The sequence below is a fragment of the Mobula hypostoma genome, chromosome 21 (assembly GCF_963921235.1).
Source record: "Mobula hypostoma chromosome 21, sMobHyp1.1, whole genome shotgun sequence".
Classification (NCBI taxonomy): Eukaryota; Metazoa; Chordata; class Chondrichthyes; order Myliobatiformes; family Myliobatidae; genus Mobula; species Mobula hypostoma.
In genome coordinates, this window is record NC_086117.1 from 40061386 (window position 1) to 40067595 (window position 6210).

The 6210-nt window shown below is 40.1% G+C and overlaps 1 long non-coding RNA gene across 1 annotated transcript; it reads left to right on the forward strand.

Annotated features, from left to right (window-relative positions):
• Positions 1 to 570: 570 nt before the first annotated feature.
• On the forward strand, positions 571 to 5990 carry LOC134360071 (uncharacterized). The gene is made up of 3 exons (XR_010021245.1): positions 571 to 621; positions 3844 to 3940; positions 5898 to 5990. It is a non-coding gene; the product is annotated as an uncharacterized LOC134360071 (long non-coding RNA).
• The last annotated feature ends 220 nt before the right edge of the window (positions 5991 to 6210 follow it).

Here is a 6210-nt window from a genome sequence, read left to right on the forward strand (position 1 = left end):
GCTCAAGGAGAACTTCAATCCCATTTTTAAAAGACTAATGAATGGTCTCTTAGTGTGATAAGATGGACTCTTGTTCTCATAATGGATGTCCCTCAAATCTAGGACCAGAGGCACAGCATCAGAATTGAGGGATGTCTATTTTGAACAGAGATGAGGAAAAATTTCTTTAGCAAGATGGTGGTGAATATGTGGAATTCTTTGCCACAAGTTGCCAAGACATTGGGTATAATTAAGATGGAGGTTGATCAGTTCCTGATTAATCAGGGCATCAAAGGTTACAGGGAAAAGGCAGGAGAATGCGGTTGAGAGGGATAATAAATCAGCCATGATAGAATGGTGGAGCAGGTTTGATGGGCCAAATGGGCTAATTCATCTCTTAGTTCTTATAGTCTTATATCAACTACTCTGCATGAGACACAGGAAACTGCAGAGGTGTGAGCACAGCTCAGCACATCAGTGAAACCAACCTCCCCTTTATAGACTCTTTGCTGCCTCTGTTAAGCAGCAAGCATAACCAAAGACCCCTGGGCATTCTCTCTTCTCTCCGCTACCGTCAGGCAGAAGATATGAAAGCATGAAAGCACATACTACCGGCTGAAGGACAGCTTCTATCCCACTTCTGTAAGAAAAATTAATGTCTCTTAATATGATAAGGTGAACTCATGCCCATGGAATCCACACCATTATGGCTTTAACCCTTACTATTTGCTTGTACTAGACTTTGTCTGTAGCTATAACACTTTATTCTGCATTCTGCTATTGTCTGAACTTGTAATACCTGAATGTAAAGGTGTGAAGAAATGATTTGTATGGATGACATTGAAAACAAAGTTTTTCACTGTACCTCAGCAAATGTGACAGTACTAAATCAATTTAACAATTAAGTGTGAAAGGACCAGAGGGGGTGAAATTTCTTAGGGCTTTAGGGAAAGCTTTAAGAGCTTGTGCTGGGCAAAGTAGGTTAAATAATCATTGTAAGATGTACCGTGCTTGGGCTAAGGTTAATTTGGAGATTGCTGGCAGTGTAGCTTGAAGGGTGGAAGGGCCTACTCCCCAGAGTAACTCCAAATAAGTAAATAAATTAATTAAGTAATCTATGTCTCACTTTAGAGAAACTTCTGTGCTATCTACACTTCCATCAATTTTTGTGTCAACTGCAAAACCTTCTAATCTGACCATTTATCTCCTCATACGAGTCATTGATGTATATTACAAACAATGAAGGTCCCACTAATTCCTGAGATACACCATGTAATAATTTTCCATTCAGAAAAGCAGCCTTGACCATTACTATCTGCCTCCTATAACTAAGCCAATTTTGGATCCAGTTTGCCAACATCCATCGTATCTTTTGTGCCTCAAACATCTGGACCAGAATCTCTTACCAAAATCCATGCAAACCATGCCTACCCTCACCTTCATCAATTTTCTTAGGTGTCTTCTCAGAATGTGAAATATGATCTCCCTTGCACAAAACTATGCTGACTTCTTACAATTAGTCTCTGCTCACATTCAATAAGACCATAAGTTATAGGGGCAGAATTAGGCTGTTCGGCCCATTGTTATCTTCTCCATTGTTCAATTATGACAGATAATTTTTCAACTCCATTCTCCAGCCTTCTCCCTGTAATCCTTAACTCTTTATCTATCAAAAAACTACCAGTTTTTGATTTAAATATGCCCAGAGGCTGGGCCTCCAATGCTCTCTATTGCACTGATTCTCCACACTCTGGCTGAAGAAATTCTTCCTTATCTCAAACCAAGTCCATTTATTCTGAGGCTGTTCCCTCAGACCCTGGCCTCTCATAATAATTGAAGCATCCTCTCCAAGTCCACTCTATCCAGGCCTTTCAATATGCAGTAGATTGCAATGAGCTCCCCTCTCATTCTTCTGAACTCCATCGAGTATAAACCCAGAGGCATCAGACGTTACTCATACATTAAGCCTTTCATTCCTGAGATCATTGTCCAGGCCAATGAGTGAGCCAGATGATGGGCCATTAGGATTTCCAACCATTCAGCTGCTGGATTATTAGAATTGTCACGTATTGTTTCATTGTTGCTGGGTCAATTCCTGTCGGTACCTACCTTAAATTATTATGGTGGACCTTTACTAACCACACCTCAAAATTCTCTGCATTTGAACCAGCAAATCTTGCATCAAATGAAAATTTCTGATGTTTCACCACATCATCCTGCCCCCACCCGACTCATTACCCTTCAGTTGATTTAACTATTACTGGGTCTGAACACCTGAGGAAACCAGAGCCAGTTCACCACAGACGATCCCGGGTATGGAAAGGACTTCAATGGTCCAGATGGTTGGCCCATCATCACCTGCTCAGGCAGGGAGGAACGATTGACAGGTGGGGTCTTGGCAACAACAAGCCCATTTGGAGAATAAAGTTATACAGTAAGGTTGTAGTAATTCATAATCAGACATAATCAGATAAGGTATAACTAGGAAGTACAGTGGTACAGCTGGTAGATCCACTATCTCACAGCACAAGAGACAGAGGTCCAATCCTGACCTTGGGCACAGTCTGTGTGAAGTTTTGACGCATTTAATAAACACCCTTTCATGAAAGTAAGTGACTCCTTTTTTTTCTTTCGGTCATTATCCACGTATCTAACAGTGGACATCTGAGAAGCAGAGGTGTACAGGGATATTAGTTTTAAATGTTTGTCAGAAGGGAACAGAACACACTACTTCAGAGGAGTCAAATCTTCAGCGACATAAATCAGTTTTATAAACACTATTTTAAAAAGAAACTGAAAATGTTAAGAAGGTTCATTGAAAGTTGTAAAAAAATAGTGTTTTGCATATTCCCTCAAAAAAAAGGGAATGGGAAGAAATGTTTTACAAGTCAGCCATCCGTAAATAAAGGAAGACCCAGAGGTGATTAAGAAGTATCCATCTACACAACACATGCTTATCATGAGATTAATCAATACTCTCATAATGGGAGGAAGGAAATCTGTTCAGTCTTCTGATAAAAATTTGAATTTGGAAATTTTCATCAAATATTTTAACATCAGAATTGAGACTTTGTACTCTGAATAAATGGTGTATATTTGTAATTTTTACTTTGCTCTGTTTGAAGAAGATATTGTTTCTCAGCATGATTATGATAAATTACTCTTCAAATATTGTCTATAGTTAATTAGGATATTGTCTTCTTACATTCCAGAACTGTGGATTCACTTATGGAATCATCAAATCCTAGAAGAGAATACAGTGAAGTATAACAGATATATAAAGATATCCTAAAATACCTCCAAAAGGATTGATTAGATAGGGCACAGAGAAAAACTGTAGGGGGTTTAGAAAGTCGATAGAACACAGAATATAGAACATAGAACAGTACAGCACAGTACAGGCCCTTCGGCCCACAATGTTGTGCCGACTCTTAAACCCTGCCTATGGAACATAGAACAGTACAGTACACATAGGACAGTACAGCAGATAGAATATAGAACATATAACATTCCAGCACAGGAATGAGCCGTTGTGCCCATGATGTGCTGAAATAATTCATCTAGTAATTCAATGCCTAACTAATCTCTTCTGCTACATAATATCTGTATCCCTCTTTTATCTGCATATTCATCTGCCTAAGCATTTCTTGAATACCTGCCTCCATTACCACATCTGGCAGTACATTCCAGGCACCTACCACTTCCTATGTAAAAACTTGCCCTGCACATCTCCTTGGAATTCACCCCTTCTCAAATTAAATGCTTGGCATCTAGCATTAAACATTTTGACCCTGGAAACAAGATATCATTTGTCTACTCTATGCCTCTTGTAATCTTAAAAACCTTTATCCTGTCTCCCCTCAGCCTCCACTGCTCCGAAGGAAATAATCTGGGTTTCTCCGACTCCTCCTTAGATGAGGGAAGCAGAGTGAACGAGCAAATAAACCGGGGCTGGGATCAGGTGAGTGAGCAATTGGAGAGTGATCACTGAGGAAGGAGAAGGGAGACATTATGAGATAAGAGAAGCAAGGAGGTCCAATGAAAAAATAAGCTGAATACTTGTTACCATCTTACGTAAACTGTACTTACAGAAAATGGGCAGCCAGGAGAGATTTGAAGAGCAAGCACAGCTTCTGTATGAAAATGTTCCCACTCAGGTTCCCCTTCAAAATTTCACCTTTCACCCTGAACTGAGTTTTACTCTCATCCAACCTCATTGGAAGAAGCCTTCTTGCATTTACTCCTCATAATTGTGTATACCTCTATCAAATCTCCCCTCAATCTCCTATGTTCTAGGTAATAAAGTCCTAACCTATTCAATCTCTCCCTATAACTCAGGTCCTCTGGTCCCAGCACATACTTGTAAATTTTCTCTGTACTCTTTCAATTCCATTGAAATCTTTCCTGTAGACTGGTGACCAAGACTGCATGCAATACTCCAAAATTAGCTTCACCAAAGTCTTATGCAACTTCAACATCCCAACTCCTATAATCAATACTCTGATTTATCAAGCCTAATATGCCAATAGCTCTCTTTACGCTCTATTGAAATATGATGCCTCTTTCTATCTGTGATGCCACTTTCAAGGAATTATGGATCTATATTCCTAGAGCCCTCTGTTCTACCACTCACTTCTCAATGTCCTATTGTTCACTGTGTATGTCTTACCCTGGTTTGTCATCTCAAAGTGTTGCATCTCACACTTGTTTGCATTAAATTCCATCTGTCGTTCTTCAGCCCATTTGTCCAGCTGTTCCAGATCCCACTGCAAGATTTGATAGCCTTCCTTGCTGTCCACTGTGTCCCATTCTTAGTGTCTGTTAGGGCATATTCTGGAATTATGGAAGAGAGCAAATACTAATTTCAACAGCAGCCAGTCTTCAAACCTGAATGTGGATTGTATATTGAATTTTAAGTGCAACTCTGAACAATGGTCTTCCTGGAGCTGCATGTTGAGGTTGATTCCAAACAAAGAAACACTCCATTTGACCTCAGATGCCTGTATGTGCATGAATATGGCCCGGAGTCAGTGCAAATTAACATTAATTTTGTGTGTCTGGAGTGTGGGTGTGAAGATGGAGGTGTTTAATAGTTATATATAATTAAAAGAAAGCATTGTAGATACATTGTAGCTATGGAATTGTCCTGCTGTTATCGCATATAAAAATGTAACATAATATTGAGACAAGCAGGCCTCTTCTTCAAAGAGGGTCTCAAATATGATGCCTGCTGCTCATTTTGCTGAATAAGACTTCTATATCCATAAGCTTCAGTGAATTTCTGCTGACATTGTTCACAGTCACAACAGTGTCATCCACAAGTTTGATGACCCCGTTTACTACCTTATCATCCAGATCGTTGATACAGACGACAAACCACAAGGTTCCCAGCAACGATCCCTGCAGCACATCAGTAGACTCCGGCCTCCGTCTACCACTGCTAGTAGCACTCGCTAGCTTTTCCTGCAAAGTCAAAGTCAAATCCAATTTACTACTTGATCCTGAATGTCAGCAACTGAACTTCCTTGATCACACCGCCCCTCCCCCCCATTTAGAACTTCGTCAAAGGTATCGCTAAAATGCAGGTAAGTGACATCCATTGACTTTCCTTCATATAGTTTCCCATCCATAACTCTATCTAAAATCAGCATGGGAACCTCAACACCACTTTAAGTAAAACTTGCACTCAATTAAGGAATCGCAAGACATGGTTGACCTTCAGCATGACCTTAATTCCCAGTAACTCAAAATTAGCAGGTAGTGCTCTAATTTGGGACAAATATACTTTTGCTCATCACAACTAGGTACTTTCAGGACTTGGTTTTGAATAAAGTGATCATGGGGTGGCATAAGAAGCTGCTGTGGGTAAATATTCCAGTTTGGATCACTGATCCTGTTTTGACGTAATTGTGCCACAGGTGGATGATCAGTATGGTGGCGCCATGAGTCTGAATCTTCTCGCCAAGCTGCTGTAACTCCTGCTTAAATGCTGCCACATTCCCAGTGTTCACAGCTGAGGGGGTGCAGAGACAGAAATGTGGATCGCTCATTTTGAGAACAGTAACACTGCAGCTTTTCGATGATCATTAATAAAGGTATTTACGTAGTGCATTGTTTAATTGAAAAACAACCAGCTGAAGGAATACAAAACACAAAAAAAAGTCTGCAGATGCTGGAAATGCAATGCAAAACACACAAAACGCTGGAGGAACTCAGCAGGTTGAGCAGCAT